A 23,320-nucleotide genomic window follows, 5' to 3' on the forward strand; every position below is an offset into this window, starting at 1 on the left:
TATTAACAACGAGGGAATTATTTTTAGTTTGAAAAATTATCTTATATATTTATGTACTTTTATTGGACAATTAAATTTTGGCTTTATTTTAGAATACCAAATTAAGTATTATAAACTATAGCAGTCATTGAGTTTATGTAAAATGCATTGTTTTCATTACCCAAATTTGATTATTTTCAACCCCTTTAATGGATTTTATTGTTCTTGGTTTCAAAACATTGGTACACTTTGAAAACTTTAATTATTCCAAAAATCTTGATTTTAAAAATCATAAAAATTAGTCAAATTGTTATTTAATGTAATGTATGATCATAGTATTTATCAAAAAAATAAAATAAATAATGAAAATCAAACTTAATTATGATATTAGTTAAGTAAGTAAAAATATTCATAATTGCAAAATACTATAATCAATATTTCAATTTTTAAATAATGTATCTATTAACCCACAAAAATATAACATAGGTACCTAATTCAAATAAATTGTAATATTGTGAGCATATTATATCAGCTAAAATTAAATTGATAATATTTGAGTACTGTGTGCTTGTGAAAAATAACTAAAGTTTGTTTTATTTTTTTATCCCTTAATAATAAATTATAAAAAATATACGAAACTATAAATTAGGTTGGTAACTGTAACTCCTTGATAGGTACCTTTTTTATCTTGGTCAACATTTTGTTAATAATTACTTGATCCTACTATATCAAACTATGCTAAAATTACTTTACAAACATCAAAGCCCTATATTTTTAATTAATTTACAGAAATTGGTACAAACAATAATTTTTGATAAAAATAAATTTTAAAAAAGGGGGTAAGTCATGGATATCGCTCTGCTTTACAGTAGGTTACAAGTGGGTTACTGTAATGGATGGAATTAAATTTGAATCCAATGATATTATATCATTGTATAAGAAAAACGATTCTGAGCGGAGACGGTTTATCTGTCTAGGATATATTATACATTATTAAAAATTTTCAAATCTTAGATTTAAAAAGAAAATTTTTATGAATTTCTATATTTAGTCAATATATGAACTTTAAATGCTTATAAATAAAAAAATCAAAACGTGATGACAGACACAAAAAAAAAAATTTAAAAATCAGTAAAAAAAAACACACACACACATCATGGTAAAATCAATACATTCCTCGCTCTACTCAGAATCTAAAATATTATATATAATTTGATATTTATGATATCATTTTAAATGAATATTTTATATATTTAATAACATAAGACTTAATTTGATCAACAAATATAATAATTAATAATAAACGAATAATTATTATTTTCTTAACAAGAACAAAATAACAGAAATCGATTTTGTTAGAACTTAGATACGACTAAACTTCAAATGATACCACTTCTACTAAACTTTCCATTACTTTCTTTTTCTTAAAGAACGTGATACACAAATCGAACAATATTCTCACTCTAATGTAGGTACAGTAACTTAATAACCCCAATTTTATTCTCCAAGAGCTACATAAAACATTTGACAGAATATAATTATGTTCAACCAACTTAATTTTTATTCTGCTTAAGATTTAAAATTTAAAATCGTAAAATATTGTTTATTTTAAACAAAACTGCTTGATGGTTATTATTATTACTAAATATCCTAAGTAAATTCAACGTGCATTTTGTGATATTTCATGTTTGAAATATTGACTATTTTAGGATTCTACAAAATGTATGCGGAATTTATCTTAAATATTTTACATAGCAATGTAAATGTTTTGTAAATCAAAACATTTTGGTTTACCTATTATGTATAATCTACCGTTATATTTGGATATTAAAAATATTTGTGATATGATATTTATGGAATTTCGTCACTTAGGTAGAATTTTTTTTTTAAATTAAAGATATAACCCTCGGGACTTATGTAGAATGTACCTACTTTTATTAAGTATTTAGAAACTTAAATTAAATTGAAAAAGTGGGTTAGTGAAAAACCTCTGCTGCACATTAGGTATTTATAGAGTCACTGTAATAGATGTATTAAATTTGAATTCAATAATATAAAACAATTGTATAAAAAAAAAATTCTGAGCGGAAAACGGAATGGTCCGTCTTAATATTAGGTACCTACTAAGTAAATCCCAGTATATTATGATATTATAATGGAAGGTAATTTATTTTGCTATTAGGTATTTTATTTTGTACTACAGTACGTTTGATTCGTTTTTGTCGGAAAATTGCATTTGAAAATGTCAATATGTGTATAAATTTTTGAATTTATTGGTTTCAGAATGAACTTCGTAAGCACTTTGTTTTAAATTTTACATCTTTAGTTATAAGTTTATAACATTTCAAGATTTTATTAATTTTTAGATAGAAAATAATTTGTATATTTCCAATTTCACTAATTTTGCCAACATTTGAACTTTAAATGATTATAAAAAAAAATTTTTCCAATATGTGTTCTTAACATTTTCCAACTAATATTATAACAATGTGAAACAATGAGAGCCTTTAATTACATATTCAAGATTTTTGTCACATTTTGTTTTCCCAGTGCTTTTGAAAACTACTGGGAATTTAAAATTTTAGCCTTCATAATGCATCGACTAGATTCTTCACTTTCCATCGAAAAAGTACTGAAGTTGAAAATTGAAGCATTATTTCGATTACATAAGGTATATATATACAGACACAAAAAAACACACTCAGTATGTAAAATCAATACATTAATGGCTCCGCTCAGAATCTAATAGTTCAGTTATAATATATAAATATTAAACATTATTAAAATTTTAAAGCTAAGTTAAGAAAACAGACCTGTACTAATAAATAAAAATATTTAAATGTTAGATTCTTAATTAATAGTTATTATTATTCTTAGTTAATAGTTAGTATAGATTATGTTAAAAATTATCATCATATATGCAACTGATTAAACTATCATATTATATAATTAATTAAAAAATGGGGTACCTCAAGGATCTGTAATAACAGCACCTTTATTTTTCAATCTATTCACCTCAGATCAACCTACCACCCTCAACACTACAACTGGCGACTTTTCCGACGAAAAAGCGGTTCAAGCGATCCATGCCGACCCTGAAATAGCGTCAAATCACGTACAGAATCATCTCAATCTTTTATCAACCTGGTATAAAGACTGGGGATAAAAATTAACGAAAAAAAATCCATCTACTGCACGTTCACACTAAGGTAAATAGTCTGCTCTCCCATCTACCTCAACAATGTGCCTCTCTCAACCGCCCAAAATGTCCGATACCTTGGTCTACATCTAGACCGCAGGTTAACTTGGGCAACTCACACCCACAACAAAAGACTTGCCTTAAAAAATCGCTATCGCCAATCAAGTTATCTCCTCGCATCTCAATACATCAACTTAAAAAACAAACTACTGTTATACAAACTCCTACTCAAACCGATCGTCCGTATGTCCAATACAGTATCTAACTCTGGGCTGCAGCCAAAAAGTCCAACTTAAACAAAATCCAAGTCTTCCAATCAAAATGTCTCTGTCGAATAACCAATATTACAGATATAACTAATGTTTACAAATTTACAAAAGTATTATGTACTCCAAATAGTATTCAAAATAAACAACCTGATATTAAACTGAAAACAATACTTATTATACTTATTATAACAACTAGATAAATGTTTGAAAAAATCCTTTGGAATAAAATATAGGACATTTTAGCTGAAAAAATGTCCATATTAGAACTTAAACTTTTATATTAGCTGATGTGAAAAAAAAATGTGATATCATTGGATAAATGGTCAAAGATGAATATGATGATCGATCGGACGACAGAAAATTGATTGGGTTGTGGGATGTAATGTGTGTACAGTGCACACGAAAACCAAATATGGTGGCAGTGACACTGTGTGATAATAATCTTGTGCATACGGCGTAAGTTAGAGACCAGAAAGTGTACTCGAAATTGTATCATTTCCACCGACGTCACCATTTTCTTTTTTTCTTTTTTTTCGTATGGCACCATTTTCATGATCGATGTAGTCTAAAATAGCCTTCACATATATATTCTCTAACGAAATATAATTTGTATGAAGAGTATAAACTCGTTTTCATTACATAATCTACACTTCTACAGTCTTAAATACAGCAGATATTCAACTTGACGTTACAATCTGGGCTTATAAATCTTTAGTTTGACAACAATTCTATTAAGCTTTTATAGATAATGGGTTTATACGACAACATGATTACATTCAAACATTTGGTGAACGAACATTATTTAATTTTATAAACGAATATATATATTTTTATTATTTAACAAATATGCTTTAACTACCAGGGTTATTGGTGTTTCAAAATACATATTATAGTTTACTTAATTTTTATAAAATAATAAATTGTAAATAGGTGAAAAAATTGATACGATAAGTTTTAAGATAAATATGTTTACATTTTGTGTGATATTCTAAGTTTTGCTATTGCTATTATATTTTATGCAGGAGGTTGGTCTCTTTGAGAAATTCTAAAAGTAATGATGTTCTCTCTTTGTTTGGTGTAAGTATTTCACACAGATTGTTGGGGAGCATCAGTTTATGTCTGGCATATTTTGTAAGAAGTTATTTAGTTAAAATTTACTGTGATCACGGTGTTACATACGCGGTGTTGTTCCTTTTTATTCATTAAATGCTCATGAGTGTACAATGTGTGTTCAATTCGTAGTCTATTGATGATGATTTGATGTCTGCATGGAAGTGACATATCTTGCATCCAAGGGATAGTGGAGAATTTAATTTCTCTTAATTTGTTATTTTTTATTAATCTCTATTCTCGAATACATGTTTTATTGAGGTTAGCGTTTACTTAATGTTTTATGTTTTATGTATAGTCATTATTATGTTATGCACGTTGTAGCCCGGCGTCATAGTATATATAGAGTAAAATATTAAAACACTAACCAACACTTTCTTTCGTCGACCTTGTAAAATTTTTAGAAAACATGATTTCTCTCAAAATAAAACTAAATGATTACACGACGAGGTTACAGAAAACTTTTGAATGTCTGCAACAATTACAGTTCAGTGAATTAAACATAAATTAACAAATACTACGACCTGGTCAAAAATATTGAAACATAACTATATAAACAACGAACAACATTGTATTGTGATACATAATGTATAAAAATATCACACTACAACTTCTAAGATCTAATCTATAAGATATAATTTTGTATTTTTGTGGGCTTATGTATTTAATCTGAAAACATAAAAACAGTAAATTCAACTTCTAACAAAATTATATCTTAAAGTGTATTTAATTAAATGCTGAGTACCAAACTATGAGTAATACTCGTAATACTCACTTAACTATGTCGTACAGTAGGATCACAGATGTTTGAAGAAAAAAAATATTAAATTTGAACTCGATATTTTACCTCCATCCTTCATAAATCAAATTAGGCTTTATAATTTACAAGTTGGATTTTAATGTGTCAAAAGTTATTACAATATGCTACTAAAAATATAACAAAAATTGTTAAATATATAAACCAGATATTGGAAGAAAAATACATTAATATTTTTATATAATGTCTACTTGAGATAATAATATAATTTAATCATATTTCTTTCAGCTTAAATAAACGAGAGCATATTTAAATATGGGTACAGTATACAACAAGCAAATTATTTTTAAATACTAAATATTTCTCTACCTACTTGCAATATTTTTTAAAAAAGTAACGAAATTAATACACAGAAATATTATAACAAATGACCGATATATACATTCGAAATGACACATATTATATTATTTTTTGATGTTAAATTTATTTCACTCACTTTAGTTAAGTAAACCAGTATTTATTATATATGACATGATTTACCCATTTTATTTTTAAACATTTCATTTCGATTAAAAAGAAAGTTCTTATCTAATCCCAGTTCACGAAAAGTTCTAAAAATGTTAAAAATATCATGAAATATATGTTACTTATATCAAATTTAAAAGTTGTTGATACCTATTTTACTTTATAAGCCACACATATTAATGTATAATTTACACAGAAAAGTTAGTCTATCTGTGATTTTATACCGATCAACTCCCTCGAGCAACTTTAAAAGACAAGAAACTACTTCAATAGTAGAGTACATAAATACATACGAATAAAAAATTCTAAAATGTATTCATAAATATGCCTTACTGCACATTAATAATTTGCAAAGTAAACATTTTAGAAAACTTTTATTCAACAACAATGCGTTTATACCCAAAATTACAAAAAAAATTATTAAAATTCATCAGTTTCCATTTTATAATCAATATACATACTGACAATATATTATAATGCTTCAAAAATTATAAAAAAAATAATAATATCAGTGCTCGTATTAATGTAAGTATTTTCATTAAAATAAATAAAAGTAAAATATTTTCGAAAAACCTTATTCAATTTATATATCAGATATTTACTTTGATATTTCTCAATAAATAAACTCTCAAAATGCTTGACCCATTAAATCACAAGAACTAAGTTTTAATTGTCCAAAAATAAAGATATTGTTCTTTTGTTTACATTTAAAATTACCAATCAGAGAGTAAATTAAAATTAAACTCAAGACTTCAAAAAAAAAAAAAGTATTACATAGAAACAAAAATAAACAAAAGTTAAAAGTTGAAAAATATTATAAAACAGAACTAAATCGAGTTATCCTCTTTAATTTAAATAACATTAGTAATTAATGTATTGTAATACGTAATTAAATCACTTATATTCATCATAAATCATAAACTTTTCAGAGCAGAGCACTTGCAATAATAATAGTTCCATATAGATAATAAACCTTATTTCTGTAGATATTTTTATACATAAATCAACATCTACCTTCTTTATATAAAGAAATATACCTACTAAACTAAATTTAACTAAATTTAACATGAAAAAATGTACACAAAGCATGACTTTGTATGTAATGTCCTCTTTTATTATGTAGTCAATTACACAATTAATCAAAGATTACTATCAACTATAACATTATCTCCAGCCCTATACTCCGTACTACATTATTATAATATTGAATTGTAATTTGTAAATATATCAAATAATACATTATCAATTGAAGTAGTACTTAATTTAATAGTAGGTAGTTTCCGAGTACATTATTCATGTATTGTATACTGGATAAAATAGTTAATCGACCAATTTTCAAACTAATTGTGAATACCCCCATTATGGGTATGTAAAAAATAACTAGTACCTATAATTGTATAACATTTTCAACAATAACAATAAAAACGGTAAATTATCATTTAAAAGTTTAAAGCCATTTGTTTCATATAGATTATAATGTTGAAATGATTATTTTTCAAATCCATTATGTATAAAAACCTAACCTCTTTATCAGCATAAAAATCATATTAACCCTTTGTGTTCAAACATGATATTTATTAGTATTACTCAATGTATAAATATACTACGTACGTCAAGTAAACAGAAAAATAGTAACTGTTAATGTGTGTTTTTTTATAGGTTTACATATAGTGTGTTTGTTTTTTTTTATTGTACTGAAAATTATTACGATGAAACTTAACGTAACTTTATAACTCAGATGTGAAAAATCTAGATAGGTAATTAAAATTGTGAACCTTCTAATAAAAGCACACACATGCATGTTTTTTATTGCACTATATTTAATGTTTATACCAATTCCGATATATTATTTATTTTATTTAGTAATCTATTACACTTATATACTCATGTAAAATTTTAAAAACTATGATTTTGAGTAAATGTCACAACACTACAGTATCAAAGGCGACCTTTATGAATAATATAATTGAATCGATTATTAAACACTAAAAACCGTTGTGAATTTATTAATTATCTTTCGGGCAAGACACACTGTTCAACTAACAAAAAACATTTTTGGGTATATTTTTACAAGCATTTGTAGAAGCCATTATTTTGCTCATGTTTAGGAGAAATGGATTAAACTCGTTAGATGAATTCAAAACTTTTTACATGATGTTTTGGGCTCAATCCTTTACTCTATTGGTGAAAAGTAAAACGTCAATTCTACATTAAATATATTTCAATAACTCATCCTTCTGTTATAAATGTTCACGTAGACTTGCAGTAAAAGTTAAACTGAATAAACAAAAATAAACATTACACTTGCCATTTTTAGTAAAATTTAAAAAATATTATCAAAAACCCAAAAAATATATTAAAAATAAATATGAAAAATGAAAATACATTTATTTTATAAAACGATAACTTAAAGAAAGGATTTTATTTAATTTCACTATTTTTTCTCAATAGATAATTTATAAAAATGTTTTCTTTAAAGTAGTATCATTGTTAAATTTCCATTCATATATGGCTATTTATACACAACTTTTGTAACGGTTTTACTGAACCAAGAAGTATATTCTGAAAAACACATTATTTTAAAGCCAATAGTTTTTTCGTTATACTTTGTTCAGAATCTAAAATAAACGAAAATATATATACTAAAAAAGATAGTGCACGACAGACAAAGAAATTATCTTGAATGTTTTTTTTCAGGTTCACGCTAATGGAATATCAATTAGATGTGACGCAGACAAGGGATGTTGAGTGGCGATGAATTCGGAAAACACAGGCCAATTTTACAAAAGCATGTACACAGCTTAATATATTGTTATTTCACTGAAAAAACTTTCGACTTTTGCCTCCCATATAATCTACCTCCTGAAGGCAATAATTTGTAAATGATCGTCACCGGTAAAGAACCATCGTGGACGATAGTCTTGGAAGTGGTCCAAAGACCTTTTTTGTTTTTGTAGACTATCTGACGATAACGCTATCGTCGCCACCATAGTTGGCGACAATAGGCGGCGGGAAAATATCGATCCAAATAATCGCGTCGTGAACAGATGCGGAAAATTGGATAGCACCGCCCCCAAACGTGCCCTAAGCGTTGGCCAATAAAATAAAACCAAGAGACAATTTCCGGTCACGTTATATGGAACTAACACGATAAGTCTTATGTGCAGAACTTAATGTGTATGAATTGCATAATATTATAAAGCATGGTGGACAGTCATCAACAGCCACATCCTACTACCACCATAAAAGACGAATTGAATTTTATAAAGCTGTGTCTAGTATCTACTATTAGTCTCTGTTGTCCTAAAAACTGGAGGGATGTACAAAATATATATGTACCGACCTACTTTAAGCTTTGTAAATACAAACACGACCACGGACCAGCAAATGTTATAAACCACTTAACATTTAGATACAAGCACAGACTACAGATGTTAAAGTAAAGGTAAATTTATTCCTCTTATGAAACATATTGTGAACTATGAAGTTATATATTTTATTTAAATCATAAAATATTAAAACTATTGATAATAAAATGAGCTAAACGATCAGTTTTTACCAAAAAAACAATATATTTTAAAACTATGAAAAAATACGTGTACATTTATTAAGTAAATAATCATGACTTGATTTATCATGGGATTAGTTTTTAAATGTTTCAGTTTAATTAATATTTTATAACTCAATTAAATTAACATTGTTATCAATCACATATTGGTACAAATTATTATTTTCCCTAAACATTGAATCTAATTAAGGAACCCTTCCAATGACTTACAGCAAATTATAAGCCAGTGGATTATAGTTTAGTTAACAATAATGGTATTGTATGATGGAAAATAAATAATTAATATTTTCAAACAACAAAATGATGTTTATAATAACTTGGCAATGATAACATTAAGCTTACTATCAAGAAAATTGTAGTGACAATAAATTACGTGAATTCCTATTGCAATTGCAGTAGGTAGTAGACTATTTTCTTAAAACTATTTTAGTAGAAATCAATAATCAATCTAGACCTATCACCAATATTATCTTATTATAAATATTAATTTAATACATATATCATATTAACTATAAGTGTGCATGGAAATGTTTTTCATAAGTAGGTATTATTTTTTTTTTTTAATATACAATAAATCAAAAATTCACTTTCATATCAAATATGAAATTTGGACTGTAAAAAATAATTGTATTATTTACTTTTATTAGAATATATTACACAATACATCAAGTGTATATACATTTCATTGAAACAAAAACATTCTCACTTTGTTTATGTGAATTTATATGATAAGAAAAATTGAATACATATATGTAGAACATAAAAAAGCCCCATACCGACATCATTCATAAAATAAAACCTATTACAACCCTTGTATTTTCAAAATATGTACATGCACTATATAAATAGCATATAGGTATTTCTCAATTATTTTACATGGGGAAATAACAGTAATGAGCTGCATCATTAACTACCCTTTCACATAAAAAAAAAACTCGTTTACCTATCTACAAAACAATAATGACGTACCACATTATTTATAGATAATAATTTGTAGCTCTTGAATTTAAGGAATGTATTTTATAGAACACAACGACTGGTAGTTAAACTGTAGTACCTATAAATATTTCAAACAAAATACCAAAAGCTCTATGACTTCATTGATAATTCATTTAATTTACTACACGCTTCAATGACAACCAAAAATAAACTAAAAATATTTTTAAATATTACTTTAAAAATTAATCGATTTGATACTATGTTTTTGTATAGTTAGTAATATTGTATAACATGATTCATAAATTCTTACCTCTACTAGCACCTACGCTGAAAAACCGAGTGATCCAATGTTTTTGTCAATTCCAACCCCTAAACAAAACAAAAATAAATATATTTATTGTTAATAAAATCTATATTATATTTAGAACAGACAATTATTTATAGTTTACTACATCAGTTAATTAACGCAATCAATTACTAGTATCCGTTATTTTATCATGTTAAATAGGTACGTACTTTATATATTCGTATTCATGATAAAAATATAGTATATACACTTAAATAAATTGTACGATTTTAAAATGACTAATGTATGTTTAATTCACTAAAATATTCACCGGATAGAAAAAGTTATAGGTATGCATGTTAAAATTAAAAAAAAAAAATCAAAAATTATGCATACTGTATTAAGCAAATATTATAAGGTCGTATTTATAACAACAAAATAAACCAACGAGTTAAATGTATGAAAATGTATGATTTGGTACAAGTATGATATGAGAACTAAGCCATATATAGCAAGATAAGTGGAATAAAAAGATTGGGAACTTTCTAAAAATTATTATTACATATTGTATTAGGTACTATAGGTTGGTATGCATCATAATATAGGTAATATTTCTTAAAAGAAAAGTATTCGTATGTTAACTCGTATGTTAACTTAAAGTACTACATTTTTTCTACTTAAGTGATGGTTAACAAAGTCGTTAAATATTTAATACGAAGTCTTATAATACGTATCATATTTCCAAATTTAATGTATCTGCAGCTTTTTAGATTCACTTGTAAAAAATTCTATTGTTATATTACTATCTAGATTTTGTTATTATCTTTTTAAAATTATCATCAAAATTAAAATTATATTTTTAATTGAAAAATAAAACAATTTTACCCCTACACATTTTTACAAGAAAGTTTTAATGACTAACATAATGTGTATTAATTTCGGATAAAGTTATATTAAAATGATACTGTTTTTGCGAAAACTTTAAAAATAAACATAGAATAAAAATAGATAGGTTTTTAGAAATTTCAATTTTTTTTCATCGAATTCATTTATAATTTTACCTAATACATTTTGAACAAAAAATATCACAGAGAAAGTCTAACAATATAAGTAGGTCACTAGAGACAAGCATAAACAATACTCTTTCAACCAGCTATAACCACCTCCTCGCCACTGTTTTTAAAAATACTCCAGAGACTATTTCGCTTGATCGAATTATCGAATTGTTCATGGTTTGCAATTTTCAGTGACTTTTATTCCAAACGTTTTTCTACGTCTTTTGTCGACCCATTCTCTCAATCATTACACAAATTAATGTGCATCATTTCATTTGGTTTTGTAAATATAGCAGAATATGTTGCATATTTTGAAAAATGCACGATTAGCTTATCTGAGTTGATTTAAAAAAAAAACGCCCGTTATTCAATACTTTAAAAATGATTGCAACCCATCGCCCATCGGCTGATCGAAATTCAATTATAATGCATATAATTTTAATTATTGCAAACTAATTGTTTTAGGGATGTGTTTTGGACACTAAATTGATATTTTCATAACATCTTGACGAAGTTGGATTGGAAATATTAATGAAAAATGACTTGACCCACGATGTTCTATCAAAACACCGGAGCAGATGTCATTGAAGGAATGTGATGCAAATCTACACTATAAGACGCACACAGCGGGCACGTCAAAATTACAGTTGTATCTACTACCACCACAGTGTTATAATAGAATAGCACTAGTCTTACGAGCGCATTATAATATTAATTACATAGGCTGAGACAATAATCTAAGGATATTACCACTCGTGTCCACTAACCGTATATAATGTATACAATCTATATCGACCAGAAATTAAACCATGGACGTCCTTAGATAACAATAAAGTTCAGACCACACTTGCAGGATGATACCTCAGGTCACCGTATTATGCGGCACATGCAAAACAAACTTGTCTTTTTTATGCTAAAAATCCAGTCTTCTTTTTAAACATGGTTAATTTCTACAAAAAAAGACAAGGTTTTGATATTCGTTTTCATCGCATTTTTTTAAGAAAAACTTTCTGATAATTATTGTTTGGAAACCATTTTGGGAACAATTTACACATATTATAACAACCGTGGAAGTATACACATCAAAATAATATTATTTTCTAAACATGATGATAAATAAAAAATCGGGTAAGTCGTGGATGTCGCTTTGCTGTACTAGCTATTACATCAAAATAAGAAAATCGCTAAATGTGAAATCCAGTGAAAATCCAATGTTGTAAAAATTTAAATTTCAAACGCTCATAAAAGTTTAATTTAAATTTCCGATGGACATTTCTTTGTGATAAAGATTGACAAACTTTTCTTAAATCTTAGATTTAAAAACAAAAATTTTTATGAATTTCTAGCTTAAAATAATTTACGAATTTTCGTGATTTTTACGTATTTTGTCAAAATTCAAACTTTGAATGCTTATAAAAAAAAAATTGTGACTATGGATTTATTTTATTTTTCAATTGCTATTATAACAATATGTTAAGGGCCTTGTATTAAATTTTCAAGCTTTTCTGACTAACAAATACATTTTTATCGATATAATTTAAAAAAAACTAATAATGATCCAAAAATTCAAATACCTATGAATAGTTTGAAAATTTTTGAAAATTGCATGGTGAATAGAATATACTTATATAAACATTCGGTGAAAATTTCATGCATCTATGGTCATTTGTTTTAAAGTTACATCAAAAAACCAAAATCGATTTTGTCGACAACTAATTGTGCGTGAAATTTCCTGTTTTCCCCTTAATTTTTAGTTTGTTTATCCCGATTATTTAAAAAAATATTAAAAATTTGAGATTCTGAGCGGAGCGATGAATGTATTGATTTTACCATGATGTGTGTGTGTTTTTTTTTTTGTGTCTGTCATCACGTTTTGGGGCAGTAAAAGTGCTTCGATTTTTGACTTCAGTACCTCGTTCGATCAGAAAGTGAATCTAGTTGGTCCTTTGGGGGGTCAAAAGTTTCTTATACTTTTCTAAATATCGAGAAAAACAAACTAAAAATTAAAAGAAAAACGGGAAATTTTACGCATACCATTTACAAATTCTATGTAACTTTAAAACAAATGATACATGGAATTTTGTGATTAACCACCAAACATTTTTGCCCCTCTTTTATCCTTAAATAATAAATGTTTAGAAATTAACAGATACACTTAAAGACTATAATATTTTCAAATGCTCAGATTTTTATACCATTTAATAAGTATCATGTGGAGATACAAAGTTATTTTTTTATATAAAAACAACCTTTTTTAAAATCGATAAATTATTATTCAAATGATAAGATTATATGCTTAAAAAATGAAGAATAAATCAAAAACCTAACGAGTAGTTTCGAGGTTTTTAAACTGTATATGCATTAAAGAAATAGTACTTAATAATATTAGTACACTTATAGTCTGGGCAGTTATTACACTAAGACAATTTTCACAAATCATAACATTTAAATTAATTAATACTAATTACTATCAAGTCATCGCATCATCCTATATTTTCGACTATACAACCATTAACAATAAAAAATATGGAGCTGACTCGTCAGAAAAAATTAGTTTACTCCTTAAACAATATAGAAAATATAAGATTTTGGAAATATAAACTTAAAAATTCCAAATATTTTAATTAGAATAACCTTATTACTAAAAGATAGAAGATGGGTGAACATGTTAATGAATCCCCCAAAATAATTGTAAGTAATTTAAATATTTACATTTTAAGACTAAAATGTCTAAATTTAAACGTTAAATGTAATACAAATATGTTTAAAAACACATCATTTAATATTTACACATAATAAACTAATAACAGTACCTACCTAACTGTTATGCAAGCTAATGATATGAAAAGAAAAAAATGTTCATAAAATAATCACGCATTAGCATAGTAAAAACACATTATATTAAAACTGTTCATCAGCACAGCTTTTTTGGTCGACATGACAGCATCTTATTTTATTTATTTTTAGTATTATTATAATTTTAGAGTATACAACGGTAACTGTCAAATTAAAACAGTGTACCACGACAGTAATAATTACAAAACATTAAATAACAAATTAAATTACAATCACGATTTATTCATCATACATTCATATCTGAACAATGTATATCATACACTATTGTTAAAATAATTCTGAAATTTTCGCAAATATAAACTACATACTCTATGTTCTCGAATTTTTCGGTAGAAAATCCTTTCCTAAAACCTAACCTAACCTAACCTAACCTACGAAAATGGGAATCAAAAAAAATTTGTATTTGGTGGAAACAGGCGATATTTTTTTGACAAGGATTCATCTTCATAACACTATTTTGATCCTAAGTGCACAAAACGTATTCACAAGATTTTAGTATAGACATTCCCATAATTTATAACATAAATAAGTGAGTTACGATTGGCCAATAATATCAAATCAGATCAAGAGAGAATACTTCTCTGCCCGCTCCCCTCCCTCACTCCCCCCCCCCCGAACCCACTCCCTTTACTGGCCGTACCTACACCACGTCACCATTGATTTTGGTAATGTAACAGATGAATCCACCAGACTATTTAGGTTTAAGAGTAAAAGAGTACCCACGCCCAGATTCTTCACTAGACAATAAAACATTACGTCTGTGTACGTTAAAATTTGATGACCCCTTACAGCGAAATAAGGATTGTCAGAAATCGTAAGAACACGGTGGAGCACTCACTCCGTCGTGTTGATGTGTTTCTGACACAGTCCTGCACGTAATAACGTCATCGGACAACCACCCTTCACACACGCGATTGTACCTGGTCCGATAAATGCTTAAAATCACGGTAGAAGTCCTTTATGCCACTCTCTATTGTTTTGTGATTCTCTCCGTATTTCTGGAGGAAAAATTTTAGACATTTGGCATCTCACATGGTGTTGTACGCATTAATTTATACGGACAGTATGAATAATAAATAATAATTATGTTTTCATTTAAAAAATATCCACTGTGTTATATTTGTTGTCCGTGTTTCGTTATTGTTTTATAATTTTAATTAATTTTGCGAATTCAACTGAAGATTAAATGAAACGAGTTTTAACATACTTTATTATTCTCTCTGAACTTGCAAACTAAATAAATAAAATACAATACATCATATAAAGTTCTTAACTCGATACCCGTACATAATATTTTCCTTAAAATACATTTTAAAAACATCATGATGGGAATAAAACTAATTTACTACTAAATATAATGTAGAAAACAACCTTTTCTGAGTGGGATGTGTGCTAAAAAAATATTTCTGTGAATATGGTCTTACATATAGTAATACCAGTTTAAGTAAAATTATCCTTGTCATAATATTATACAATACGAGTATATAATAATGTCATAGCGATTAATTTTAAAGCGTTCTGTGTCATAGGTAATTTATTACCACCCATACGATTAAACGACATCCATTATGGATCTATATACAAATCGGCAATATCTGTTTTGAGTATGATTAAACAGATCCATTGCAAAACAATCACGTCTAATATTCATATAGACGAAATACTGGATTTATTCACGTGATAGTATAATAATATTGCATTGATGGAACCTACCCCCCTTTTGGTCATAATTATAAAACTAAAATATATCGTGTTGTATAATAATAAATAATAATATTTATATAATGACAATCAAAAAACGGACCCTTTTGACAAGTTATCGTTGGACGTTGGTTTTTTTTAATTTTTTTCTTTTTTATAGTTAAAATATAACCTTTAACCCACATAAAAATATATCAAAATATCAAGTTATATTTTGAATGTTTTGATAGATGCTTTATTATACTTGCGTTAGAATTTATGTATGTTAAGTGCGTTGTATTCATATCACAACTTACAAGACTTTAGTTATATATTTTATTATTTAATATGCATTTTCAAAAGCATTTGCTTCGTTTTATTTGTAACCATACAAAATTACATATACCTAGCTATATTATACGCAAGAGCCATTGATGCACCACGATAGGTACATTTTGTATTTTATATTTTATCCTTATGGATGGTAATTTTTAACTATTCAAACTTAATTACTATTATATTATAGTAATTTTACTATACTTACAGTTACAGTCATTTTGTAACAACAAATTTAATAATATTTAAGACTTATGAGTTTAATTTAAAAATTGTATTTTATTCTAAAATTATAAATACAAATAGCATCATGCCACCAACTTTTAAATACAATGTAATTTTTACACTCATACGACCTATAAAAGCAATTTATTTAAAAACTTAAACAAAAAAGAACTTAGTATAATATTTATCACTAGAGTTTGGATATTTTAAGAATAATTGGAGTACTTTAGAAACAATTTTAAGTGCCTTTTTTTCTTAAATTAAAATATGTTTTTCGAGTTATATAGCTACTTACAATGTCCAAGCTAAATTAATCTGAATCACTATAAAAATGGGTTTCTGGTTATGATTCAACAACAAAAATATATAATTATTGATATTAAAAAAACAATTTACATACCTTATTATTTCAACTCTCACAATATCCATGAGTATGAAAAGATTAATTAATTAACATAAAAAGATTAGAAAAATGAAATATAATTATATTCTATAATTGTACGTAATATAGTGCACATTCTATTACTGCATTAAAGCTAGGTACTTGAGTTGTGTTTCCAATAGGGAAAAAAAGTATTAAAGATCATTATTAATTACAAATAATAACAGACTAATCTATATTGAATGTCATAGAGGTCAACAAAAGTGTAATAATATTAACCAATAGTAACTTTTTTGACAGGAAAATTCACAATTGTTATCATTATATAAATATAATTATACATGATTATTATTATTCCGAAATGGAGTCATGGAGATTAAACTTAAAAGCTAATTTATGGGTTTAAATTACACATTCCCGCGCCTAAACTTGATACTTGGCACATTAAACTCATCCATAACCAATTTTATCCCGAACTTCATTAGCAATATATTACATTAAACAACGTATATTGTTTAAAGTCCTTATAGTTTTAGATTCTCCTACAACTATAATATTATGAACTAATTCTTTTAAAAATTGAATTAAAATTTTTATTTGTTAACAGCCACTACTACACGATAAATGTATAAAGTTGGTTTATCAGAGATGCAAGCCTCTGTAAAAAAAAGGCCCTCAAGAATGACCATTACATATCATATTACATTTTTGTATCCATTGTTTATTTTTTATTTTTGCAGCTTCGAAATTAATCAAAAAAAATACAGTGATTTAAATTTCTATATAGTTAAATACCTCGTACTTGAAGTTTAATCATAATAGGTAATCAAAGTACAGTATTAAATTTTCAGAATACATTATTTTAATATTTTATTAGAGTTGAATTGTATGTATTTTTATTAAGATATGAAAATTAATGATTCTGTTAAAAACATACGTACCTATCAGATAATAAAAAGTTTTGACCCGTCAGAGTGTATTATAAATAGAGCAAAAACACCATTCTTTCAATTACCTAGGCAGGTACTGATAAAATATGTATTTATATTAGTCAAGATGTATTGAATTATAAATATTACAATAAACTGAATAAACCCATAAATTTTAAATTTATAGTATGACTTATATTTAATAGTATTTTTTTAATAATAACGTTTAAAAATGTGTTTCATTAATAAATTATACAAGAGTGATAGACGACAGATTAAGTGAAATGTAACAGGTTAAATAGTAACATGGTCCATTACGTTAAGTCTTTCTTCTACGTTTATATTAGCGCAGTTAATCTAAATTAAAGACATGTTTTGACACTGATATTAAAATATAAATACGTAAGTAAAAGTTTCTAAGTAACCGCAAAATCACAAACTTGTTTTGAAACCAAAAATATTACCAATCGAATTCATTAAAACTGTGTTTTTTATAAATAGTGTATACCTCATGGTTATAATAATTATTCAGGTAGAACCAAATAGTTTTTTTATTGATGCTATTGAAATTAATCGATCTCGGATACACTACCTCCGATCTTCATAAAGTACCGCTTGATGAATAGCTTATTATTATAATTTTTAAATACTTATGAATTATATTTATTATCATTTAAAGCGAAAACATTATTCGTGGTTTGGGTCCATTCTAAGTACAGATGCTTGAACGATATTTGATCAAATAGGCATTATAAATATGGTATCCACCATTATATTGGTTTATATTTTAATTTTATTTGAATCGATTATTGTATAGTGCCCTATTACACTAACTTCAAATATGATAAAACAATTATAATATTATCCTTAAATAATATTAATATATGCAATAATAAAACTCCATGACGAAAAATTCAGGTTTTTCAGAATATTTTAACCCAATTTTGTGGTATACGCCCTTTTCAGAGAATGTCATTGAGTCATCACCCTCAATGTTGCAAATAATATTTTACTTCCAAATTACGCGATTATTACACATAAACTTTTATTTTTTAAATAAATATTTAAATTAACTATAAAATATTATCTTAATGTTTACGTTCTATAAAAAACATTATAATTATTGACTTTTAGATCGTTTTTCTTGAGATATATTAAAAACCATAAAGTTTATTTACAAAAAAAAATAAAAAAATGTGCTCACTGTTTATCCACAAGCAAACTGGAATAATTTCCTATTATAATAAGTATGCAAATAATATTAATAAAATATAGTAGGTTTATAAAAATATCAACGAAAAGTTGTTTAGTTTTACTTTTATTTATTTTACCTATACTAAACAAATTTTATTAAATGTATAAAAAATAATTTTTTGAAATAAAGCAACATTTTAGCTTGAAAACTTAAGTCAATTTTATAATATGTAAGTATAATGTTGATAATTATAAGCAACAGTATAATATGTATGATGTGGTAGAAAGTTTCGACTAAATCTCAAGTGGGCAATAACAATAAACTAAGTAGGTATACAAGTTTCACTTAAATTACTAGAACAAATTTTGAATGACATATTCTATGTTAAATTAAACTTAAATAATTGTAATTTTACCAAAAGACGAAATTACATTTTAAAAATCAGCCACGATTAAAAAATTATTTTTATTCATAAATATTATATGGATACCATAGTACGTAATATGTAAATAGCAATTATCTAAAATACCCATTGTACCTCCCTAATGAAAATTAATATTTTTAAAGTATGTGGTTGTACATAAGTATTTATGTAATTAATATCTATTATATGATACAATATTGAAGCAGATTTTAATAACTACGCTTAGACATTATTGAAATTTTATTTAGTGCCCTTGATAAATCCTTACATATTATAATATATACAAACAATTTGGTCAACCCCGGACGAAAATTATAATTCGGACCATTACAAAAGGGATGGTAAATCTTAACATAATATATAAACGATTATAGCATTTGTCGGATTATAGTTTAAAATGTATTATTTTTTATTTAAAATTACTAAATTATACAAATATCAAGTCTGATACATAAATTTCGAAATTATAACGTTGTACTATTGAAAGCTATAATTACATATTACAGTTATTAGTAAATTCTAAATATTACCGTTTACCGATGTTTGTATTTTCACTAGATGTACCATAAAAATTTAATATCCATGAATACCATAAAATGTACATAGATATTTTTATAAAATATTTTCCGACATATGTATATTGTAATTTTATCCTAAATACATTATTGACAACAATTTTTAATACGTGATTAAAAATAAATCTTTATTTTCTGAATTATCTATGGATAACTGACTTCGTTATAATTATTTTCTACTAAGTTAATTTATCCTGATCATGTCTGATTTCCATGTAAAATTCAATTTTTATAATTGTCAATAACTCAAAATAAATATGATAAATTATTTATGTCAAACATTTTTCATTTTTAATTTAAAATTTGTATGTGTATAGAAACGCACAACCACAATATATCAATTATATATTATGTACATAATAATAGTATAGATTAAAAACGCCCAATATAATAATATGTATATCATTTTTAATACCGTATATGCCCATTTTTATTGTAAAATAATTGGAATCATATTGACAATAAAACAATGAATATTGCTAATAAAACACGTTTTAAATAATATTTAAATCGTAATATATTTTTATTACTACATTTTTCAATATACTGGTTTAATGACACAACGTAAAAAATACTTTATACTTTTTATGGATTTAGTTAAATGAAAATGATATTTTTATTCGTGTAAAAACAAATAAGTCATGATATTCTAATATGGTTTTAAATATAATATGAATGAAAATATTCATACATCATATCTAATATTAAAAAAAATATTACAATTCTAAGAAATACATTAGCATAAGTACACGAGTCAATTTTAAATATATAAAATAATCTTCTTGAAAGTTGATGAGTTGTTCCCTCGTGGTTTTTTTTTTCTAAAGAATAAGAATAATAAGTAATACCATGAATCATTATTGCTTTTTTGAACCCGAAAATTAAAATGTATGACATAAGACATTATAATATATGTGTAGAGGATAACATCGCACTATTTTATTTGTCTCTCTGACCCAGATAAAACACACAAAATTCGTAGAAATTTAGAAGATCTAATTTTATATTGTTAAATTTAATATTATAGTGAATCAACATACAGTCAAACATAAATTTTATTAATTTAAGAGCATTATAATATAAGTTAGTACTTTTACTTTTTCACGATATTTTAATTTGTATGCAAGTCTGAGTATTTTAAAGTTTATACTATTTAAAAATCATTATATATTGCATAAAATATTATAATATCGTAAAAACTTAATGTAAAATCATACATATTGTTTATATTGATCTTAACATAACGTTTTACCATATATCGTTTAATTTTAAAGCTAACAGCCTAAGATTGGTTCTGATGAACACATATTTCCCATGTTGCACGTAGGTCAGAGGGAGATAGTAAATGATGCGCTGACATCCTATTATATGCATACTTTATTCAAAATATAAACACTAAAAAATTCCTTTCATAATTGTATACATGTATTACCTTTTAGGTGCTGAGTGGTGCCAAGAATTTATGTACCTACATACACCTATTGGTAATACAATGATAGTATTATTTTTAAATTTTTTTTGGTGTGTATAGAGATACACCTCTCATCATCCTTTGGAACACTGAAAATGCAAATTAAGTCTAGTTGACACATTGTAAGATCAAAAGTAAGGAATTTCCTATTCTTTAAAAAAAAAAAAATACAGCAAACTGGAATATATATTTCACACACACCACTTTTCGACAATATAAATTTTTTACTACGATACAGTATTTTTTTTAAACTTCCTTTTAAATTATTCTAAAATCAATTCAAAAAAGTCAAATATGTTGACTGATTTTAAATTTTTTATACCTAGATCCTTTTCACAACGACAATTATAGGTTAACAACATATTATGTACTAGCTGACCGATCTTCCACTGGAAGAAATTATTTTTTTATAATTTAATTTAAAAACATAAGACTCTTTTTTGGGTATACAAATAATATGATATAATTACATATTGTAGTTATTATTATTGCTAATTTCTAAAAATTATATATTCTACATTTAGAATTCAATCACTTCAACGACTGAACGATTGGAATTGGAGATGTCGATCTCATCGATTGAATAAATAAGAAAACGCGCGTGCGTATTAGAAATTTAGAAACATTATTTTTTGTGTTATTTTGTATTAGCTTTGTACATTATTATAGGTCAATGATTATAAAATAAACAAACAAAAGAAACAGACATCGGTATCGGTGAATATATGAAAATAATAATTATTATTATTATTATGAGGGTTCAAAACCGGTTTCCTTCGTCTCCAAAATTAAGTTAGATTCTTATATATATATATATATATAAATGATATAATATCAAAATAATTAATAACGTAATATTATATTTGATGTTTTAGTAAAAAGATACTAGTAGAAAAATTAAATATTTAGCTATTATAAATAAAATCAGATTTCTAACACACCGTAAAACACAATATATTATCATTGTTTTAAAATTTAACACATCCATTAAAATGACCGGTCTCAATGACAGAGTGCACTCAAAACCTATTATACAGAAAAGCGAATTGCCCAGTTTTTATTTTTAATACGAAAATGTTTCAAGTTAAATTAACTTTTGTGATTGTTACTAATACTTTACAAAGTCAATTAACAGTATACAATATACATATATTATATTATATACAATAATTTTCTTAGAGTAGTAAAATAAATAAAACCCATACATACGTTATATTTTTTTCATTTAATTGAAGTACAACATTTTATAATTTAATTAGTAATAAACCTGTTTTCAGTATACCACACTTAATGATTATGTACAAAAAGTTTAGTATTGCTTACAGAAGATAATTAGAGTTTGGCCTTCAATAAAGTATAACTTGTTGTAACTATAATAGAGTATAGTAGGACACAATGATCAGTTGATTATTTCATCCTTCAAAATCAAATTAGTAAACTAGTGAAAGACTAATACATTCCTTGCTACACTCATAATATTAATATAAAACATTAAAGCAATCGGTGTATTGAACGGCGCGTGATATAGGCAATATAGGTACATTACTGTCATCAAGAACA

At 25.7% G+C, this 23,320-nt stretch overlaps 1 protein-coding gene across 5 annotated transcripts in view; it reads right to left on the minus strand.

Moving 5' to 3' along the window:
- Nmdar2 (glutamate ionotropic receptor NMDA type subunit 2) overlaps positions 1-23,320 on the minus strand; it is a 316,208-nt gene that overhangs the window by 278,610 nt on the left and 14,278 nt on the right. For 4 of the 5 annotated variants that reach the window (XM_089222116.1, XM_089222118.1, XM_089222119.1 and 1 more), the window contains exon 2: positions 10,657-10,715. The gene's annotated coding sequence lies outside the window, so the exon portion shown is untranslated. Of the gene's footprint in view, positions 1-10,656; positions 10,716-10,862; positions 10,882-23,320 lie in introns of those variants that run through there. The other variant, XM_089222117.1, reaches the window with a different exon arrangement.

Source organism: Diuraphis noxia, unplaced genomic scaffold (assembly GCF_037042655.1).
Source record: "Diuraphis noxia isolate RWA-SAM2 unplaced genomic scaffold, SU_Dnox_SAM2 contig0003, whole genome shotgun sequence".
NCBI classification, from domain to species: Eukaryota; Metazoa; Arthropoda; class Insecta; order Hemiptera; family Aphididae; genus Diuraphis; species Diuraphis noxia.